The sequence below is a fragment of the Salmo salar genome, chromosome ssa26, assembly GCF_905237065.1.
Source record: "Salmo salar chromosome ssa26, Ssal_v3.1, whole genome shotgun sequence".
Taxonomy (NCBI): Eukaryota; Metazoa; Chordata; class Actinopteri; order Salmoniformes; family Salmonidae; genus Salmo; species Salmo salar.
In genome coordinates this window covers 25,965,198-25,979,143 of record NC_059467.1, presented here as the reverse complement: position 1 = coordinate 25,979,143, position 13,946 = coordinate 25,965,198, and positions in this window count along the sequence as shown.

The window sequence follows — 13,946 nt, the reverse complement described above, 5'->3', positions numbered from 1 at the left end:
ATCAAAATTCGAATGAAATTAGTACAAACTACAAATCTATAAGATAAGAAAATAGAGGTAAATGTTTTTTGCTTCTAAAAAAATAGGTGATAGTACAGTTGGATTCAAATCTAAATGATCACCATAGATACAGTAGCATAATGTTACTGGAATCTCCACACATCTAAGATTGCTTTTTCAGAAATGTATCCATTATGAGCGTTCGTCCTAGAAAGCTATCTGTTTTAATGTACAAGCTAAGTAGTCCTATGGCACAACACTGCCTTATTATAACTTGTCCCATTGTATAATGCTAAATAGGCTACCCATATATAGAGTGATACTGTATAATACCAAACTCAGTGCATTACTATACGATCAAGTATTTTCTAAGTTGCTGTTAGAACTACTGCTAGTCATATAGTAACCAGTAACTAAACCTCACTAGCAGCTAGTACCTTGCCTACAGTACATATGGAATATATCCTTTAAAATATTGATTTGAGTGTAAAAGCAGACTTACGGATTATAGCAAGACCAGAACTATGTAGGTTGGCTTCATACAATGTACGCTGAAGAGGGTGGAGGGTTTACTTGCCTCAGGCCTGTAGTGGGGGTCACTGTCAATAAGGATCTGAAGGAGTGTGTTGAGGTGATGTGATCTTGATTGCGGGTCGCTGAGTTGAATACTTCACAGACAGAGCAGTACCATCGTAGTCCAGTAGATGGAACTCCACTGTGGGGATAACCTGGAAAAAGGTGGTACTCAGTCAGTGTACCCGTGGTAAGGGTTTTATCTGAGGTTAGAGTAAATAACACAGGCATTTCTAGCCTCTGATATTATATTCTAACTGGTGATTATATTCAAAAACATTATTATATATTTTTGTACGACATCATTGTGTTTCCGAAGTTTACTCTGTGATTTTATTTCCTTTCCTTTATAGCCTGATGATGCACATTGATGTACATTGTTTTCTTTATTTAGAAATATAAATATTTGCAGTAATCAATGGTAAATCATGAATAAACTGTATAAAAACACAAGCCACGAAGGTTTACATAAAATCATTGGAAAGGATAATGAAGCTTGCAATTTTTAAAGATACACTGCTGTTAAAAACAAAAATAAATATATCATTCAAATATTGAGGTATTTATTTCAAATCTTTGAGGTATTTAAACATGGAAAGTAAAAAAAAAGAAGAACCAAAGAGTTTCATCAAATCAAGAATTGTACTCTGGATTAAAGTTAACCTAGATAAATATAAATATAAATTAAACAAACAAATTAAAACTGTCATAGAGAAAGTGGATAATGAAAGAGTGTAATTGAATCTTATTCCAGCTTTGGGGAAAGAGAGAAAGAGACAGAGGAACAGTGAGGGTGTGCTCCTGTCTAGTGCTGCATGGGGGGACTGCTACAGTTGTGCAACATGGGAGACAGACTGTGGAGACAGACTGTGGAGACTGACTGTGGAGACTGAGTGCAGCAGATAGCTGAGACGGACGCGGCTGGATCCCTGCCCCTGTGAGACGAGTGTTAGCCAGGCAGAGTTTACGCTCTCCCAGCGCAGGGTGATGGAAAAGCCCGATTATTCCTGTCAAAGTGCAGAGCAACAATGCCGCCTGTTATTTTGTTTCCCCGTTTTCAAAGGGATTTGTTATTTGAAAAAGGCCTGGAAACAGTTAGTGACATGCTGGTGGGAACCTATGGAAAAGAATAGACTTTCTATCAATTGTGTTGTTCTTATCCCCGAGTGGCGTTTGGTGGGTGTGGGAATAGCGTGCATTCTGGGCGCTGCTGCTCAGAGATAGCATTCAGAGGCCAGGGCACAGAACAGCTCTCATTCAGCCGAGGGAACAGAGGCCTACCCCGCCCGCCGCATTATACACAGGAATGAACAATATATACACTATATTTGGTTTAGCGACAAAGAAACGAGGCAAGATTTGATAGTAAGGGTTTGGCAAGAAGGTTTGCAGACAGTGTGTGTGTGTTCACTATTGCAATAATTCAATAACACAACATTTTATGACAAATGTGCTAATGGCTGTCACGTCCTGGCCAGTATATATAAAGTTAATTGTTTTGTAGTTTGGTCAGGGCGTGGCAGAGGGTATTTGTTTTATGTGGTTCGGGGTGGTGTGTTTGTTAAAAGGGTGTTTGGTTTAGTATTTCCGGGTTTTGGTTTATGTCTAGGTAGTTCTATGTGGAGTCTAGTGAGTGTATGTCTATGTTTGGTTAATTGGGGTTGGGACTCTCAGTTGAAGGCAGGTGTTGTCTATCTGCCTTTGATTGAGAGTCCCATATATTAGGGTGTGTGTGTGATTTGGGGGTGATTGTTCTGTGTTGAGCTTTGCTTTGCCAGACTGTTTGTTAGTTGTTCGTTTTTCGGTTTTGTTATTTTGTATGTTCATTTTTGAAGATAATTAAAAATCAAGATGAGCATTCACGTACCTGCTGCGTTTTGGTCCTCATTCACCGACAACAACTGTGACAATGGCAATGAGACTCATCGGCAGATCGCGCTGACACACACACACACACACACACACACACACACACACACACACACACACACACACACACACACACACACACACACACACACACACACACACACACACACACACACACACACACACACACACACACACACACACACACACACACTCAGGCTACTTCACCTCACTCTCTGAGCATGGGAGAGGAACTGAGAGGCATTTCCGCCAGTAGAATGTTGGGCATTAATTAGTTCTGACTTTTCCTTAATTCTTACAAATTAATATATTTGTGCAACACATGAAGGGAGCAATAGAAACATGTGATAATTTAATTGATTATTGTTAATAATTAGTGTCTCTGGATGCCGCCAGGCTCCACAGACTCTCAATCCATTTAGTGTGCGGCTCATCAGATGACGTTGTGGGGCTCTAAGCACTTTTCATAAAACTTGGACCCACTGCTGCCACCCACAGAGACGCCACAGTGCATTGGGTAAATTAGTATTATGATTTTAACGGATAAATACCCGTTCCACCTAATTAATCTGCCACATCACAGGGGGACGTGACACCATGAGCCCGATAGATCAGAGAGCACAGATCAAAGCCTCCAGCGCTGTGAGAGTCCTACAGAGGCAGAAAGGAGATGCCTTGTTTATTTTTATGTACAGATGGTCAATGAACCAGTGGCTAAAGAATGTAGCAATACAGGCCATTTTTGTTTATTCGCAGTTGACTGAAGGATAGTTTGTACCACCAACAAGCATGTAACTAATTAGGGAAGAGGGTTTGAATTTTAGGATTGAAATGTAAAAGCTTGTTGAACACGGGTGTTGTGTGGAACTGGTGATGTCCTCATTAGCATATGCCCACAACAAGCAGAGAGAGATGTGTCTGGATCCAGACTGTAGTTGTAGTACATTATTACATGGGAAGTAATCAATATGTTGGTAAAAGCACCTTTGATTTGAAACCTTCAGCTACAATAGTGAATATTTATTCTGCACCATACAAACCCAAGATTATTTTATCATCCAGAATATCAGAATATTCATCAGATCGTCTGGAGAAGGAGAAGAAAATGATTTTGTCATTTCACTTACCATTTTTGTTATAAATTCTGATTTCCTTGGGGGGATGTGTGTCCCTACAGTATGGAGTAAAGGTAAAGGTTACTCCTGGATAAAGACAGAATTTACTCAGCATTTTCCAGCGAAAACATCCATGATTTTATTGCAAAATGACAACCCTCCGAGAGAACATATCCTGTAGAATACAGGAACTGCTACATGCACCCTCGTGGTTTGCTTTGGTTTTTCCTTATTGATTGTGTTTTATTGTGAATATTCTGTATTTTGTTACTCATTAATGTAGTTCTTTGTATTTTGAATCATTGAGGGTGAGTATATGACTGTGCCAATTAGTTGTCATTAAAAATATAATATAGAAACACCCTGGATAGGACCTGTGGAGCATTGGCCCTAAAAGCAGCTCCCTACATTAAGGCCCTAGGTGATGCTGAAGTCCAGTCCAGGACAGGCCCCATGTCATAGTCTGTGTTAACACAGGCAGCCCAATTCTGATGTTTTTTTCCACTAATTGGTTTGTTGACCAATCAAATCAGCTCTGAAAAAGATCTGATGTGAAAATATCTGATGTAATTGGTCAAAAAACGAATGAGTGGAAACAAATATCAGAATTGGGCTGCCGGTGTAAACGCAGCCATAGTGATCCTAATTATATGCCTAATGTACTGTACTAGTCCAGACATTAGTCCCCGTCCGTCCGTTTCCCCCCCCCCCCCCGGTGATACTGCTCCTCCGTAGTACAATAGTTCTCAAATGTTTCTTACATTGTTTTATGAATTACGAGCCGATTCTGTGGATGACTTGCACATCATATTTTTTAATTCTTCACATACAATACATTTACAACATTGTGCAATAGCTATGTTGGTGTTGCGCTACTTTGTCGGTTGGGAATGCCCTACATTACAAAGAGAGCTGAATAAAAACATTGGCGTACCCTCAAACTGAAATAAGAAAGCGAGCTAGCCCTCTCTTTATTCAACACAAATTGGCTGTGTGCTCCCCAGAAAATGCAGTGTCCTGCCAAGTTCACCACATATTCACTGTTTACTGCTGGCTGTTGCACATGTGGTTTTTGCATACGCTCCCCTCTCCAAACTAAATCATCTGTGGTCCCTGGGCTTTCTTCGGTACCGCCACTGCCGCTGCGGCTTACATTTTTCAAGCAAAGAAAGGGCATTTGTATGAAATAATAATGACCATTTCAGACATTTATATTTCTGTCTGACTGTCATTTCTCTTTCCCTTTCTCTCACTCTCTCCATCTCCACCCAAGTTCCCTCCCTTCTTCCCTCCCTCGTTCTCTTCCATTCTATTTTCTCAGTAGAAATGTCACATAGCTTTTAATCTCTGGTCTCTGGCTTGTATGTCCTTGTCAGTGAAATTAAGTGACTGAAAAGACCTGTGTTCCTCATCCTCTCCCTGTGACAGTCAATCCCCTGCACCCCATCCCCTCTGCCCCCTGCACCCCATCCCCTCTGCCCCATGCACCCCATCCCCTCTGCCCCCTGCACCCCATCCCCTCTGCCCCCTGCACCCCATCCCCTCTGCCCCCTGCACCCCATCCCCTCTGCCCCCTGCACCCCATCCCCTCCGCCCCCTGCACCCCATCCCCTCCGCCCCCTGCACCCCATCCCCTCTGCCCCCTGCACCCCATCCCCTCTGCCCCCTGCATCTCCTGAGTCACAATGACCTGCTAAGGAAAAACACCATTATCACAGCCTGCCAACCAAGCTGAGAATGGCCAGGGCTTGCACCTCTTCTCTGTAGACCAGTTCCCTAATGTCAAAGACTGGGGTTTGAGTGACTTGGAGCTGGATTCTCCCCTGAATAATTCATTTGAGAAGTATCAGAGTGCTTCATTAATATACTATTCAATGGGGGACACAAAAATAAGACTATCCATTATACAGACATTTTTCTGAATAGAATAGCAGTTGTTCCTTTAGCCCTTGAGGCGATGAACAAGATGCATTTTAAACACATCCTGTCACATATCCAAAGGCCGTCACTCTCAGAAGAAGCAGCAGAAGTTTCTCAACCAAAAGAAATGCTACACTAAACACTATCAGCAGCAGGGCAAGAGACAGTGCTCATAAACGCAAATTCTTTAATCAGGAATGAAGAACAGTATATTCCCCTTGTGAGATGAGACACGCACGCCTCTGTCAAACATCAAATAAACACAGACCTTACGACAAAAGGTCTTTCCAGTAGCAAAACGTGTTTTGTCTCGGTCTTCCTTTTGTACCAGCATGCCTACAGTCTTAGCAGAGTGTACATGTCACCATGCATTACGAACGAGGAGTTTCAGGATGTTCCATTTAATCTCTTTGACTTCCCCAGTTAGCAGTGGAGCCGTGGAGCAGCCCTGGGAGCGCTAGCATCCTGTAGTAGAACAAAGCTGCCTGACATGCTCTTTGCCTGAGGGGGCTCCCTCTCACAGCCATGGTGTGACAGCATGTAAAACAATGAGAGACCAGTCAGCTGACAAAGACACTAAGCTGCACAGTCACTTTAGATGACAACAGTCTGTCTGGGACTGGAGCCGCAGCGCTAACGGCAGCTTGGCTTGAGATTCCTAGAGATCTCAGAAAACTGTAGTATACTGTACTGCTACTTTGATGCAACATCTGTTACAATAGGGAGGGCTACCATTAACATATTTCAAGTATAGTTTAATTATAAAGCAAAGGAGGAAACAATACATTGATGTACAGTTTAAAATTCCATAGCAAGCTTCAGGTTTTGATAGTTTCCGAAAAATGTCAACTACAGCCTGAGTGTTGCATGGTGCCTTGTGTTTGTAGTGCCACGTGTCACTCCTTTTCAAGTGGAGGAGCAGGGTTAAGGACAGTATATACTCTACTCTGACCCAGTCAGTCAGATTGGTGCTGAGGGCCTGGGTTAAACAGGAGCAGATGGCCCCTCAGACAGACCCAGGGAGACGGGTGGGTGTTTCAACTGCAGCTGAGCTCCAGCCTGGGTCTCCTCTCTTCTCCTCTCCTCAGACAACCCAGCTCAGCTTTTCCTCCTCATGTAATGACCATCCACAACAAAACGACGCAATTGACCCCATGACCCCAGTGAGGATAATACAAACAATGTAATCAAGGCCAAGCATATTTGGAGTGTTTACATTAATCTAATTTAACTCTCAAAATCCTGCTGATTTCCATACATGTCTTGTTGACCTGTATCTATTTTCCACCAGGTTTTGAGTTATGTTAAAGCTAGGAAGGGTGACTCTCAGGGAGTAAGTACAGTGATAGAGATGACAATTCCATCAATAAAGCCTTGGTAGAAAGGTAAAGGCTATGTTGGTTTTATTGAGTGACTAGAGAGAGGGAAAACACCCTCTATATTGATGGTATCCTCTGCAGAACAGTAACAAAGCCAGTCGCCACAATCAAGTCAAAGACTCATCAGGGGAGGTCTCTGTGATGCAGCCGTGCCCTCCTCGTCCCCATCATGATGGGGCCCCACTCTGGAGGGTCATATGACCCTCCCCTCCTCTCTGTCCGTCTGCATCCCTCTGTCTCCTCCTGCACGTATCACTTTTCTCATTAGCACAGAGCTGGCTGCTGGATGCAGGGCATGTCAGGAGGCATGTTTAGGAGCAACATGATATGACAAGAGCAGTGAGGGCCAGGGGCCGTGGGCCAGGGGCCAGGGGCCAGGGGCCGGCATATGGTACTGATTAGGACTGAAGCACAGGGATTTCTACACACACTACATAATCAGACAGACACTGAGCATCCTACCCACTAAACACCATAACACATATATTACTTCCCTATTAGACACCACATTCCTGATGGAACACATTTTCTTCTTGTTACCATTTGAAATTCTCCATAGTTCTGCTAATGTTTATCACAGTTATTGACACATTTGAAGAGCTTGTTTGCCTACTTTTCCAGTTTCACCTGACATTTGTTGACAGTTATTACACTACCTCCTCACTGACTTTTTCATTAACTAAAAACATATTTTATGTTGAGTACCAAAAATATGATAGAGATTATGATTGATTTGACATTTTTCCTTTGTAAGCCTCAGCCAGAAAACCCCAATCATAAAAAGGGACTTACTTGTTTGGAACATATATATCTGCTGGATGATGATGTTGTAAACCGTCCCATTGGAATTAATGAAAATGAGTCCTATCCACAGGGACCTTGTCAAATGCTGATTGATTTCAGTGTACACTGACAGTAAAAACCTATATATAAAAAAGAAAATCACCAAACTATTCTATATATTAATGAGTGATTTCAAATACACTCTGCCCGCCTTAGACCCACCCAGGGTCCTGTGCAAAAACTCCCCCAAACAAAACTTAGTGTGCCACAGTGGACGGCAACATCTGGCTCCTAGTGTAGGCACATATTAGGATCAAATTAAGTAGAAATTAATAGGATGATACATGACAGGCTGCAGATGTTCAAAGCCGCGGTGTGAAAATCTGGGGGCAGAAAACGGCTTCATTAATTCTGCGTCTTACAGCAGAGCTGAAATGATGGGCTCACAGGTTAGAAAAAAGGCTAATTAAATTCTGGAGCAGAGGCACAAAAAATAAATGTTTGTGGCTCCGCTATTCACCCTCGGTATGTAGCAGAGGCACTGTGTTTTGATTTGTTGTTAATTGAGCATTGGAGAAACGGGAAGTGAACGGTCTGCTCTTTTGTTGATTGATAGGCAGGTGCAACATGAGACATCTCCGTACAAAAATGCCTGTCACATCAGTTTCACAGACACACTAGTTCTTTAGAGGAGCTACGTCAATTTTCCATTGACGTTAATCTGAACGTCCATACTTACAGTTGAAGTCGGAAGTTTATATACACTTAGGTTGGAGTCATTAAAACTCGTTCAACCACTCCACAAATTTCTTGTTAACAAACAATAGTTTTGGCAAGTCGGTTAGGACATCTACTTTGTGCATGGCGCAAGTAATATTTCCAACAATTGCTTACAGGCAGATTATTTCACTTATAATTCACTGTATCACAATTCCAGTCTGCCAGAAGTTGACATACACTACAGTGAGGGAAAAAAGTATTTGATCCCTGCTGATTTTGAACATTTGACCACTGACAAAGAAATGATCAGTCTATAATTTTAATGGTAGGTTTATTTCAACAGTGAGAGACAGAATAACAACAAAAAAATCCAGAAAAACGCATGTCAAAAATGTTATAAATTGATTTGAATTTTAATGAGGGAAATAAGTATTTGACCCCCTCTCAATCAGAAAGATTTCTGGCTCCCAGGTGTCTTTTATACAGGTAACGAGCTGAGATTAGGAGCACACTCTTAAAGGGAGTGCTCCTAATCTCAGTTTGTTACCTGTATAAAAGACACCTGTCCACAGAAGCAATCAATCAGATTCCAAACTCTCCACCATGGCCAAGACCAAAGAGCTCTCCAAGGATGTCAGGGACAAGATTGTAGACCTACACAAGGCTGGAATGGGCTACAAGACCATCGCCAAGCCGCTTGGTGAGAAGATGACAACAGGTGGTGCGATTATTCGCAAATGGAAGAAACACAAAAGAACTGTCAATCTCCCTCGGCCTGGGGCTCCATGCAAAATCTCACCTCGTGGAGTTGCAATGATCATAAGAACGGTGAGGAATCAGCCCAGAACTACACGGGAGGATCTTGTCAATGATCTCAAGGCAGCTGGGACCATAGTCACCAAGAAAACAATTGGTAACACACTACGCCGTGAAGGACTGAAATCCTGCAGTGCCTGCAAGGTCCCCCTGCTCAAGAAAGCACATATACATGCCCGTCTGAAGTTTGCCAATGAACATCTGAATGATTCAGAGGACAACTGGGTGAAAGTGTTGTGGTCAGATGAGACCAAAATGGAGCTCTTTGGCATCAACTCAACTCGCCGTGTTTGGAGGAGGAGGAGGAATGCTGCCTATGACCCCAAGAACACCATCCCCACCGTCAAACATGGAGGTGAAAACATTATGCTTTGTGGGTGTTTTTCTGCTAAGGGGACAGGGCAACATCACCGCATCAAAGGGACGATGGACGGGGCCATGTACCGTCAAATCTTGGGTGAGAACGTCCTTCCCTCAGCCAGGGCATTGAAAATGGGTCTTGGATGGGTATTCCAGCATGACAATGACCCAAAACACATGGCCAAGGCAACAAAGGAGTGGCTCAAGAAGAAGCACATAAAGGCCCTGGAGTGGCCTAGCCAGTCGCCAGACCTTAATCCCATAGAAAATCTGTGGAGGGAGCTGAAGGTTCGAGTTGCCAAACGTCAGCCTCGAAACCTTAATGACTTGGAGAAGATCTGTAAAGAGGAGTGGGACAAAATCCCTCCTGAGATGTGTGCAAACCTGGTGGCCAACTACAACAAACGTCTGACCTCTGTGATTGCCAACAAGGGTTTTGCCACCAAGTATTAAGTCATGTTTTGCAGAGGGGTCAAATACTTATTTCCCTCATTAAAATGTAAATCATTTTATAACATTTTTGACATGCGTTTTTCTGGATTTTTTTGTTGTTATTCTGTCTCTCACTGTTCAAATAAACCTACCATTAAAATTATAGACTGATCATTTCTTTGTCAGTGGGCAAACTTTTTTCCCTCACTGTATGTTTTGAGGAAAAAGGGGGAGGCTTGCAAGCCGAAGAACACCATCCCAACAATGAAGCACGGGGGTGGCAACATCATGTTGTGGGGGTGCTTTGCTGCAGGAGGGACTGGTGCACTTCACAAAATATATGGCATCATGAGGGAGGAAAATTATGTGGATATATTGAAGCAACATCTCAAGACATCAGTCAGGAAGTTAAAGCTTGGTCGCAAATGGGTCTTCCAAATGGACAATCAATCAATCAAATGTATTTATAAAGCCCTTCTTACATCAGCTGATGTCACAATGTGCTAAAACCACAAACAGCAAGCAACGCAGATGTAGAATTACGGTGGCTAGGAAAAACTCCCTAGAAAGGACAGAACCTAGGAAGAAACCTAGAGAGGAAGAAGGCTATGAGGGGTGGCCAGTCCTCTTCTGGCTGTGCCGGGTGGAGATTATAACAGAACATGGCCAAGATGTTCAAATGTTCATAGATGACCAGCAGGGTCAAATAATAATAACAATGACCCCAAGCATACTTCCAAAGTTGTGGAAAAATAGCTTAAGGACAACAAAGTCAAGGTATTGGAGTGGCCATCACAAACCCTGACCTCAATCCTATAGAAAATGTGTGGGCAGTATTGGAAAAGCGTGTTTACGTTTACATTTATGTCATTTAGCAGACACTCTTATCCAGAGCGACTTACAAATTGGTGCATTCACCTTATGATATCCGGTGGAACAACCACTTTACTATAGTACATCTATATCTTTTTGTGGGGTAGGAGGGTAGGGGGTGGGTGGGTTAGAAGGATTACTTTATCCTATCCCAGGTATTCCTTAAAGAGGTGGGTTTTCAGGTGTCTCCGGAAGGTGGTGATTGACTCCGCTGTCCTGGCGTCGTGAGGGAGCTTGTTCCACCACTGGGGTGCCAGAACAGCGAACAGTTTTGACTGGGCTGAGCGGGAACTGTGCTTCCACAGAGGTAGGGGGCCCGCAGGCCAGAGGTGGATGAACGCAGTGCCCTTGTTTGGGTGTAGGGACTGATCAGAGACTGAAGGTACGGAGGTGCCGTTCCCCTCACAGCTCCGTAGGCAAGCACCATGGTCTTGTAGCAGATGCGAGGAAGCCAGTGGAGTGTGCAGAGGAGCGGGGTGACGTGAGAGAACTTGGGAAGGTTGAACACCAGACGGGCTGCGGCGTTCTGGATGAGTTGTAGGGGTTTAATGGCACAGGCAGGGATCCCCGCCAACAGCGTGTTGCAATAATCCAGATGGGAGATGACAAGTGCCTGGATTAGGACCTGCGCCGCTACCTGTGTAAGGCAGGGTCGTACTCTATGAATGTTGTAGAGCATGAACCTACAGGATCGGGTCACCGCCTTGATGTTAGCGGAGAACGACAGGGTGTTGTCCAGGGTCACGCCAAGGCTCTTAGCACTCTGGGAGGAGGACACAATGGAGTTGTTAACCGTGATGGCGAGATCATGGAACGGGCAGTCCTTCCCCGGGAGGAAGAGCAGCTCCATCTTGCCGAGGTTCAGCTTGAGGTGTGCGTGTGCGAGCAAGGAGGCCTACAAACCTGACTCAGTTACACCAGCTCTGTCAGGAGGAATGGACCAAAATTCACCCAACTTATTGTGGGAAGCTTGTGGAAGGCTACCCGAAACGTTTGACCCAAGTTAAACAATTTAAAGGCAATTCTACGAAATAATAATTGAGTGTATGTAAACTTCTGACCCACTAGGAATGTGATGAAAGAAATAAAAGCTGAAATAAATAATTCTCTCTACTATTACTCTGACATTTCACATTCTTAAAATATAGTGGTGATCCTAACTGACCTAAGACAGGGAATCTTTACTAGGATTACATGTCAGGAATTGTGAAAAACTGAGTTTAACTGTATTTGGCTAAGGTGTATATAAACTTCCGACTTCAACTGTATATCAGATTTCATATTAAGTTGGGGGGGAAATTAACTTGTAGCCTGTAGCCTGTGATTACAGCTCGGGACCAAAACCAAAAAAAACTAGAGCAATTACTGTGGCAAATAACAACCACATCTAAATCACAATTAGATGGATTTTACGGAGTGGGTGGGTCATGCTGTGGGGACAACAACTCACAAATACTATATAACAATTATTGGACTCAACAAACATGTCTCTACTAGGTTTTCATGCTGCTCTTCCTCTCCCCCACCCCTCACAATAAGAGGGTCTCTGCTTCTCAGCCACCATCCACAGCATGGATGGCTTCATTTCCCTCTGCCAGTCACAAACCAGCCCTTACACAATGGCAGTAATTCTATTAGGCTGACTAATAAGGCCCAGTGGTGTTATTAGACAAGGTGGGGGTGCATGGCAGTGGCCCACTCCTCCGCTTCGCGCCCCTGGCAGGTAGGTACGCCAGTGCCTCAGACACATGCCATCACAGAACCAACCACCAGTCTGTCTCTACTCTCAGGTGACAACGGGTTGCCATGGAGAACACTGCGAGACTTGCCTGAGGAGGAAAATCCAATATAATGTAAACATGTCTAAATGGGACTTTGCTGGCTGTGGTACTGTCTAAATGACTTGATCATGACTTCATTGTTGAATCAAAATTCTCTTAATTACAGCCTGGAGATATATTATTTGGGTTTATTAACCTTCTGTGGTGTGGGGCTGCTTCCCCTCTAAATCACTAGGTCTCTCACTCCTCGTTAATGTCTGCTCTGCCTACATACACAGGTCCGGAGCCCAGCCAGGCCAAGTCTCATTTACACATTTTCACCAGCGTAATGTTTAAGGGCTTTCTCTCCCTGTTGAGTACATTACAGCACTATGGAAGAAAAGTTATGAGTGAGTAGCTGTGTGACACCAATGCCAGGGTTAAACACACAGTGACCACGTTTACATGCGCACAGTGTTCCGGATAATAGCTCATATCCCAGTTAAGGTCTTATTCAGGATAAGATGTTTACATGCACCTTTGATATCCCGCTCACGAGTATCCCTGTATCCATGAATAAATAGAATATTCCTAATTTGCTCAGAGATGGAGGTAATATTTTTTGGCAGGGGGTGTGAGAAAAACAACAAATCAAAATACAAACCTCATTAACATATTTCTTCTGCTTATAATTTCCAATATTAGGAAGGCTATTTGTTAAACTTGTCTATTATTATATACATGTAGCTTCTCTTCTGTCATTACTTGATGCTCTAGAATATTAAATAAAGAATGAATGCATCATCAACAATCTAGTTGACATCGGTAAAGTTGTCTTTTATTTCTGCTTCTCTTGTGGAGCGAAGATGTTTAGGTACCGAGGATATTTTCCATGCAAAATTTCCAAATTACAGTTTGTTGACAGGTTTTAAGGATATTAAAAGCTGTGAAACGATCCAACATGTTTCTGAAAGTATTTCAGTTCGTATTGGATGCTTATTTTATGTGGTTGAAAGTGGAAAAACTGTCAGCTTTTATGTTGCTGAAAAAGTACCCAATTGTCATTCTTGAGTAAAAGTAAAGATGCCTTAATAGAAAAGGACTCAAGTAAAAGTGAAAGTCATCCAGTAAAATACTACTTGAGTAAAAGTCTAAAAGTATTTGGTTATATATATACTTAAGTATCAAAAGTAAATGTAATTCCTAAAATATACTTAAGTATCCAAAAGTAAAAGTATAAATAATTTAAAATAACTTACATTAAATGAAAACTCCACCCCAACTATCTTTTGGTATTGGTTTCATTAGTCCATTGTTGACATAGT